Source organism: Castor canadensis, chromosome 7, assembly GCF_047511655.1.
Source record: "Castor canadensis chromosome 7, mCasCan1.hap1v2, whole genome shotgun sequence".
NCBI lineage: Eukaryota > Metazoa > Chordata > Mammalia > Rodentia > Castoridae > Castor > Castor canadensis.
Window position 1 is genome coordinate 1,223,480 of NC_133392.1, and position 9,749 is coordinate 1,233,228.

General features: G+C 55.0%; 1 long non-coding RNA gene across 1 annotated transcript; it reads right to left on the reverse strand.

Annotated features, from left to right (window-relative positions):
• Nucleotides 1-985: 985 nt before the first annotated feature.
• Nucleotides 986-4,339, reverse strand: LOC141424596 (uncharacterized). Its single transcript, XR_012449469.1, has 3 exons — nt 3,844-4,339; nt 3,556-3,615; nt 986-2,912 (listed from the first exon to the last, which is right to left on the reverse strand). It is a non-coding gene; the product is annotated as an uncharacterized lncRNA (long non-coding RNA).
• Nucleotides 4,340-9,749: the final 5,410 nt, after the last annotated feature.

Below are 9,749 nucleotides of genomic sequence, written 5' to 3' on the forward strand. Positions count from 1 at the left end.
GTCACCCAGCCAGCCCCCTGCAAGGCCATAAGGAACACCCTGGTCTGAGCAGACTCATGGTCCCCCAGAAATAGAACTCAGCTCCAGTCCTCTTGTGTGTCCTCCTTGCGGGGTCCAGGCTTCCTGTCATGCTGTTCACCCCTGTAATTTATAAGTGGCCCAAGGAGCAGCAGGAGGGACATGCACATCTCCCCTGAGCCAGGAGGCTTACAGACCAACCAGAAGTCCACCATGACTCTAAGCTTCCCCCTGTCCAGGGTCTGCAGGAGTCAAGAGTCAGGAGCACTTCAAACCCTAGAGGACCCCTTCTCTAGTTCCAGGGGCCAGAGGCCAAGGGCCCCAGAGGGATATGAACAGTAGACATGTCCTGTCCCCAACTGAAGAGGGAATATCAGTGGCTCACAGAGTAGGCTGAGCAGGGAGAAGGGTGGGGTCATTGTGACTGACACAGCAAGCTTGGTGCTGAGGAGGTGAGGCTGCCTGTCACCTCCGGCCTGCAGAGACACTCAGAACACACATGCCATACAGAGGGCACACACACATGTGTGCACACACACAGGTGCACAAATATACATATACCTGCAAACACACACAGACATACTAACACATACAATAAGATCCACAGACACACAAACAAAGCACCAACATATACACAGGCATCAAGCAGATCCCTGCAGAAACACAAACCCAGGACACACAGACATAGCTCCCCAGAGACCCAAACAGAGGTTCGTGTATGCACGTACCCACAGGGTACTGTCACAGATAAATACCTACACACAGGCCCCACACAGCTTCTGCTCTCAGATACACACAGATGCCCACCATGGCCCTGAAGGGCACAGGTTTGGCAGCTGTAGGGTTCCTAGGAAACTCCATCACTACTGTGGCATTGCGGAGCCTGGGGAGGCCTCAAGCACATGCAGGAGGAGCCCCAGAGTCCATCCTGGGGCTCAGGCAGCTGGGGAATGTGGGCTGAAGAAAAAATGCCCAGTTAAAGGGCCCAGGTGAGCAGGGAGACTATGGGGAAGGTGCCACCCACTCTGGCCAGAGCTGCCTAATTCTTGTGAGCTGGGATCAGCAGGGAGGGCAAGAGGGAGCCTGTGGTCCTCAGAGAAGGTGCTCAAACAGCTAGGACAAAGATGGGATGAACGGGAAAGGGTGGAAAAGAGAGAGCTGGAGGGACCCTGTCCGGGGAGGGCAGTGAGTGGAGAGCCTAGGCAGCTGCCCAGACTGAAGCTGACCCCAGGCCAATGCTGCTGCATTGCCAGGACTCTCAGGGCTACACCACCAGGCTCCTGTCTGTGGAGGCCCACTCCCTTCAAAGGCAGCATTCTCCCTCCTAGGACCTATGTCCACTCATACAGCACATAGGCTTGCTCAAAGGACCAGGCCCAGGCCCAGCCCTCACCTTTCTGCCTGGCTTGTCTGCAGCTCTTGTTTCAGGCGCTCACTGCACCAGCCAGGGAGTCTCACACACAGGGGTGCACCAGGGACCTGGAAGGGTGTGATGACGCTGGTGCAGGGCAATGACTGTCACGATGATGGTGATGATGGGATAAAGGTGATCGTCATGGCGATGATGGTACTGGTGATGAAAATGGTGCTGCTGGTGGTGTTGGTGATAACGTGACAGAGGTCGTGACAGTGATGATGAAGGTGCTGGTGTTGGTGCCCCTAACTTTTTAGGCCTCCAGCCTGAAACCAGCAGTGTCTCTTGCTGGACACCCGGGGAACCTGCCAGCTGTCTCTTCCCCTGTCCTCTCCCAGCTCCCAGTCATGGGAGGACATTGAAGAACAGCCATCATAGCTGCCGTGTGGATGGACACTAGAGGCTAATACCTTCTCCTAGTTAACCTTGGTTTCTGTCAGTGCAGATAACTGACCACGTGTCAAAGCCCACCTGGCTGCTTATGATGGTGGAGACTTCAAAGCCAGTGTGCCTGGTTTTGAAAACACTTTTTCAGTCTCTGATGGCATGTGTTCCTCTGATTTGCAACATTAATACAGCCAATCCTTAATTCTGGGGACTGTGAACTTGGACAAGAAAAAATTAATCTTTATTTTTAGTAAACTCTGGCCAGAATGAGTATTTCTTCCATAAGGAATGTTAGCAGTTTCTGCGATTCTGTCTCCAAAAGAAAACAGATGTGTTCACATCTCTTTAAAGTTGTCACCTGTATTCCAAAGCCATCGGCTCCTTCCACAGCCTCAAGACCACAGAGGCTGCTGGGTGCTGGGCTTCTGTACCCAGCGCTCTGGGGAGGACACACATTGCCACCCATACGTCTGTGTTCTCAGTATTTTGACTAATTGTTTTCACTCTAACTGGTGTTTTTACTCATTTAAAACAATAATGAATAGGGAGGACATGGGACAGAGAAGTCTTCTGTACGATGTGGTGGGGAGGGGTCGTGGTGTCAGGCATTTGGCAAAACCCACAGGAGGCACAGCAGCAAGCACATACCCTCATATGAAGCTCAGCTGTTACTTGGTAACAGCATGTCAATGCCGGCTCACCAATCATACCAATCAGGTCACCTACTGCAAGAGGTGAACGGCAGGGAAACGGTGTGGGTGAGAGACGCGCGAGAACTCTCGTACTATCTGCTCAATTTTCTACAAATCAAAGACTGCTATGAAAAACAAATCTATTATTTTTTATATCTATTAATTATGAAAAAAATCCCTAGGCTGCCAAAGTCCCCCTTGCAGCACTACAGGAGCCTGAGGACAGAGGCCCTGGCTTAGGCCAGCAAGCCCTTACCAGCTGGCCTGCAGCTGTGCCCACCTGAGCAGGAGTGCTGTTTGCCTCTGCTTTGGAGAACGGAGCTGGACGTCCCGAGGACACTGCAGATGGAAAATCCATGGCGGGTTACGGCCATGGGCTGGCGAATACCTGAGCGAGAGACCTGTGAGGAGGAGCTATCATGCTAAATGAGTCCAGCTTTGACACACTTGGCTCACACACGGGCACATGCGCACATACACAGGCACGCACACAGTTACCCACACGCAGACACGCACACGTGACCAGCATCTGCGAGCAGCCCCACTCTTTGACAATGAATGGCATATTCCATTCCCAGCTTTGAGGATCTGAAATTCTTTTCTAACTTAAGTGTTTTCCATTCTGGACGAACAGTCACGACACTCACAGCAATTAAACCAAAAACCTCAGCACTGGATTTTGAGATCCTGTATCAATATTCAACATCTGCCTACCATTCTAGACACTGCCCTGATGGGCACGACTCCCACTCCTGGTAAACAGTAACTGGACCACAAAGCCCAAGAGAGGGAGAGACATTGTTTCTTGAAATATAGCCTGATTATTTTCTTTTCCATTTTAAAATCTCAGAGCCAACTTCGGTTAGTCAGGCTAGATGACCAGCTTAGTTAGTGCTGATGTGTTTGAGGTTAGACGTGAACGCATTAAACATCTCACTGCACAATGGGTGAGCCAGGATTCCAAGAGAACCGTGGTGTTTGTAGGGAACATTGCTTGCTAGTAAGGGCTCTGCCCCACACATCGCGACAGGACAGAACACTTACAGTCAGTGTCCAGGCAGACAGCAGCTCTGTGCTCCCCTTTCTGTAGGAACCAAGTCACACCTAAGAAAATTAGAGGCAAGGGAGGGCACACTGTGCTCATCTGGCTCCAACCCTGGCTACCTCGTGCTCACCGGGAGAACTGGGGGTAAGGAAGGCAATGCCTCTTGGTGAACCAGCTCTGGCCTGCAGGACCACCCTGCCTGTGCCCTACCCCGAATGCAGGCCACACTGGGCCAGGGCCAGGCTGCAGGAATGGGTCTCATGCCAGCTCCAGGGAGGCCTACTCACCACATGACAGCCGCAGAAGCAGTGGAGCCACAGGGAGACTGATGGTTCAAAGGCAGTTCTCAGCAGCATGCCCACAGCAGGGGCATCTGGAGTCCCTACCCCTACGGACCGCCCTCTATAAATGCTCTGGGGGTGGAGGGTGGGCTGGGAGCCTCTGATCCTGGCCAGGAGGGAGGAGGCCCAGGTGAGGCTGGAGCTCTGCCCGTTTCTCAACACTTACCATCAGGCTAGAGCTGGCAGCTGGCCTGAGACTGCAAGTCACCTGCCTGAAAAAATGACCCAACTCACCACCAACCGCAGGACCCCGCACCAGCCCAGGTACACCCCAGGGAAGAAGCAAACACGTGCCCACATGGATGGCCACATGGATGTTCACAGAGACTTTATTCACAATGCCCAAAGGAGAGAGATCCCAAACACCACTCAACCGATGAATGGGTTAACGAGCTGTGGAGGCTGGGGTAGGCCGGGTGTGTGTAAGGCCCTGGGTTCCCTCCCCAGCTCTGCAACAATAAATGAATGAATGAATAAAATCAAACATTAAAAAATCGTAAATGTGGCATGTTCATACAATGGAACGTTATTCAAGCATAAAAAGGTTGAAAAACATGAGGCACTGACATGCTGAAACACGGTGAACCTTGAAAACCTCGCCCAGCGTGAGCACGTGGGCATGAGTCTGGGACAGACCAGTCCCTGAGGACGGAAAGCAGAGTAGTAGCCACCAGAGACTGGGCGGGGGCGGCAGTTAAAAGATTCGAGGCTTCTTTCCGAGGGCATGAAAAGGTCCCCGAATGGACTGCGGTGATGTGGCACAGACCTGTGACTTTACCAAAAGCCCTGCAGATGCACTTCGGGTGGGTGAATTGTAAGGTGAGCTGTATCTCAACAAAATCTTTTAAGGCTTGTTTCCTTTCTCCAGGAAGAGGGGAGCAGAGGCTCTGAGAGCCTCTGCCTCCTGTTACTTGTCTCTGCCATGAATCCTCACCCTAAAGCTACACAGCAAATGCCTCAAATAAATCAAGATGGTTCTCTGCGGCAGACGGCCACTAGGAAAAACATTCATGCTTTAAGCAGTGCCCAGAGTGGGGACCCAAGGCTAGGTGATCTTCACTGCCCTTACCCAAGCCTCTGGGAGGACATCCCTCTGGTGACATTCCAGGAGATCTTTCTGCGGCCTTGCTAGTAAAATAAGGTTTGGGCAGAGCCTCAGTGACTTTCCCAGGTCTGTCAGAAAGCAGGCCTCACTGTGTGCCTCCTGAAGCCCCTTTTGTAGGGTGGAGCCCTCTGCCAGGCTACTGAGAGGTGTAGGGAACCTGCTCAGGCCTTTCCAGGACTGTGGCAGCTCTGGGCAACCCAGTCCTGGCCCCAGCCCCCACCCCTCACTGAGTGCTCTGTGACACAGGAAATCCTCCCCACAGTGCTCCCAGAACCCAGCCTATTCCCCTACGGGTTGGCCCAATTCACTGTGTCTTCCTTCAGTCATCACCCATGATCCTGGCCCCTCCATGGGCCTCCGCCTCACTGTGCGGACACCCACACTCAGACATCTATGGCCTCCACCTCTAGCCTCCACCCTAGCTTTGTCCCTGTGCCAAGCAGGTTGGACCCCAGCCTTCTTCTGGTCCTCCTGTTCCCTCAGACTACCACCCCAGCTCCCTAGCCCTGTGGGTTCCTCCTGCTGTGGACACCGACCTTGTCCTGCCCCACCCCCAGGCTCCACCCCTGGGCTCCCTCAGCCACACCCAGGAAGGAAGGGAGCCCCCACTACCCTGCTGCCTCAGGAAATCACTGGGAAGTACTCCCTGTCTCCTGTGGCTAGGGACTGGGAGGGGCCTGAGGGCCTCACTGCCTCTGCAGATCCTGGTGACAAGCCGTGGTAGTGCCAGTCTTGGCGGGAGCTAAAAATAAATCATCTGGGGCAGAGCTGGCTGGTGCCTCCACATGGGCGGGGGGGGGGGGGGTCAGGAAGGGAGATAGGCCCTGGTGACAGCCGCCAGCTGTAATCCCAGGCCCCAAAGGAAAGCAGGAGGTGTAAGCTGACCGTGCCACCAACCCAGAGAAGGTAGGTGAGGAGGAGAATGAAGTCAGTTCCAGTGAGCAGTCATGGCCCCTCCTTTCAGCTAGACATTGGTTGGCTCTAGAAGCTTCCTAGGGCTTCTGGGACACACAACAGCTTAACCCTCCTAAGCAGATAATGGCCACTCTCAGCCAGAGACAGGCCCCAATCTGGCCATCAGAGTTGCCCAGCCCCACCTGCATCTTGTCGCTTTCCCTGTTCAGTTCTTACCACAGGGAATATGGGGGAATTGCTCCTCTAGGGGCTGCCCCAGCCCCAGTGCTAGCCAGGCCCAGCTGCTCGTCCAGAGGGGCGAGGTGCTCCACACCAGCCAGCTGCTAGCACTCACGGCCAGGGTGGGAAGGGGGAAGGGAGCCCCCAGGACAGGGGAAGCCACTGGAGCCATGGGGGTGGGGCGTGGGCACAGAGCTTCCTGGGTGGCATGAGGCCAGGTCTGCAGAGCAAGCATCTGTTAATGCCCCCAAAACTCACCAGAAGAGCTAGTGAAAGGCCCACAACAATGGGAGTCTATAGGCTGTCCACTCCTTTCTTCCTTCTATGTCACTAATTTTCTGCCACCAACAGGGATATACTTTATGAAGGAAGGAAAAGGGGAGGCCTCAGTGGGACAGCAACTGGAAATTTTCAGGGCTTTGGTGGGGCCTTAAATCCAGCACAGAGACCAGGAACGAGCTGGGGGCCCTACACCCACCTTAGTCTCCACCGGTAAGATGAAGGCGCTGCGCCTGAGTGCGTCCATTTGCAGCTCGGTGCCCAGCCCACAGGGAGGACTCTGTTCCTACCCCTCCTCCACAGCCACCCTTCCTCATAGCCCTCCTGTGCAAGACCCCGATGGAGGCAGAGAACCCCACTCCCAGTGTAGGGGCTGGCCCCTGCCAGCCTCATACTACCCTACACTTCCAGGCCCTCAAGGGCCTGATCCCAGCAGCTGGGTGAAGACGGGCGTAGGCGTGGCCTGGAGGTGGGAAGGTGCAGGGAGAGTGAGGACTGGGGGATGGGGCCCTTGGAGGAAGGGAAGGGGCTCAAGTTGGGGAAGAGTGACAGACAGAAACCGAGTCCCTGCATAAGCATGGCTGTCTCCTCATCCTCCCTCATCCAGCATGCTCCACATCAGAGCAGTGACAGCTGTCCTTGGACACATGACTGATAACCATCCCTGGTGGAGAGAGGGGATACTGGTGACACTGGTGACCACAGCAAGAGCTGCTTGCTAAGCAGTTAGGTCTCACTACTTACCTGGGGGCCTTCTGGGCAGCCCCTACTCCCCCACCCCATTTGTACTTGCCCCACGTACCCAGCCAGCTTTGAAGGCAAAGGGGTCAGAACCCTCTTCAGAGAGACCCTTGGGTGGACAGTTAGGGGAGGCCTGAGCAACTGTGTTCTGAGCAGATGAGTTCTTGCTGGGACCAGGAGGACCAGTCCTGGGGGAGGGCCCCAGAACGAGCACCCTCTAGCCTGGTGTGTCCTAACTCACACCGCCCACACCTCATTTCGTACTCCAGGCCTGAAGAGTGCCTGAGACCCCAGTCCGGGACCCTCAGTCACCCCTCTCCAGATGCCTCCCCCGTGAACAGGGAGCAATGAGAAGAGCAGGTCACCGTGGCTGGACCCTTTGTCTCAGATGGGAGCTGTAGCACAGGGCCTGCCCGGTGGGGGCAGAGGCCACAATGTATCTGCCCACAAGAAGCCAGAGCAGGGCCTGGCACACAGGGCTGCAGGGCCCTGAGCACCTAGGCCCACATATGGGGCATGAGACACCCATTTCTGTAGCTCGCTGAGGTGCTAGGGCCTCTCCAGAGAGAAGGTCACCAGAGCAAGGAGAGACATCACCCAGAGAGGGGCAGAGCAGAGCCAGGCGCCCCCAGGGTACTGACCCCCAGCCTCAGTCCCCAGGCTGGAGTCAGCCCAGATGTGAGTTCCTGCTTCCCCATTCCTGTGCATGGTGTGAGCTACCATGAAATCAAACAGACAAGAAAACATGACTAATCTGTTGTTTTAAAAGATACAGGCATTTGGTTGTTGTTGTTGTACTGGGCTTTGAACTCAGGGCCTTGTGCTTGCTAGGCAGGCGCTCTAACACTTGAGCCTCTCCCCCAGACTTTTTTGCTTTGTTTTTCAGATAGAATCTCTCTTTTGTCCAGGTTCAGCCTCAGACCACAATCCTCCTATCTCTGCCTCTGGAATAACTGGGATTATAGGTGTGAGCCACCATGTCCAGAGCCAAAAAGAGACACTTTTTAAAAAGCTGCTTCACTTTTGCTGGCAGTATGACTCACGCCTGTCTAGCGAGTACAAGGCACTGAGTACAAATCCCAGTACTACAAAAACAAACAAAAATCCCTGCTTCACTCTTTGCTAGCTCTAATCTGCTGAAGCAGTATATACCTCTCTGTGCCTGGGCTAACGCTGTCCTAGCTTGGGGGTGTGAGGTGCTTGGAGAGCACCCCCAGCCAGCCCAGGGCTCCAAGCTCCCATCTAGGACTCTGTCCTGACATCCCTCCTGAGGGCTGAGCAGAGGACAGCCTGGGAGGCCCTGCCCTGGACCTCAGCCAATGGGCAGCTGAAGAAGCTGCTGACCAGTTACAGGCAGGCCAGGGGACCCGAGCCAGTGTAGGAGCGCATTCTCGAGCAAGATCAGGTGGCATCGAGGTCACAAGGGACTGGACAGCAGAAGGAACAGACCTGGCTCCCAGAGGCATCCTGTGAGAGACCTGACTCCACCGGGAAGTGCCACAGGGGGAATGAAGACAGTGTTTCACAGACCAAAGGCCCGGAGGTGATGGGCAAGCAGTTCACTGTCTTGCTCTGATGGCAGGATTGCTCAGAGCTCTGTTGACCTGGGGACTTAGGCAGGTGGTCCTGGGCCTCTTACACCCCCAGCAGAGGGCCAGCAGTGGACTCCCAGAGCAGCACCTTCTCTGCTGGCTGGAAAGGGGACGCCCGCAGCTAGGAGTTCACGGGGAGCCCACCCTCCACTCAGCTCAGGCTCTGCTGGTCACGGTCAGGACTTAGGTTAAGAATTTGGGTGCTGCATCAATTGGCAAAGGGCAGAGGCAGCCCTTTTGGGGGTGTTGCTGGGGACCCCAGGGTGCAGTATTCACACACAGTGCCTATTCCTGTCATCCTCAGTGGGAGGAAGAACTCCCCATCCCCCACTCCAGGGCCTGGGACAGGTGCCAGGTGCCCGCCCCAGCCTGACTTGGTAAGGATGCACAATTCATCCCAGAAACAAGCACTTGGATATGCAGTATGCTCGTCTATGTTTGCTTCTGAGGCAGACTCAGCTCTTGGCCTGGGCCCAGCAGAGCAGCCTCCCGGAAGATGCTGACCTCTGTCCTGGGCTGCAGACAGCAGGGTCCCCTCAGCTCAGAGCTGACCAGGAGCAGGAATTCTTTCCCAGCTCGGGTCTTCCTGGGGATCCCCTGGGAGGAAGTACAGAGATTCAGGACCTGGCCCAGCGTGGCCACTGTGTGACTGCGGTCACTGTGTGACTCCAGTTCTCTGGGCCCAGGCTTCTTCTGATATGGAAACTGACCCTTCCTCACAGGCTCTAAGTCTGGAGGGCAAAGCTAGAGGCCAAGCTCAGCAGTCACCTCTGACTCCTCTGTCCTCACAACTGGGACCCACGGGGGCCAGAGTCCCCTCTCTAGACTCATGCAAGGCCTCCTCCCACCTGTGGATTTTCTGGGGTTCTTAGGACCCTCAGGCTTTACAGGGTCTCAGGATCAAATGGTTGAGGCCAGCTCCCCTGAGGGCTTGGTTCTGTGAGATGCTGTTGGGGAAGAGAGATCTGCTATTATGTAGGAATTTTTTTTTTTTTTTTTTT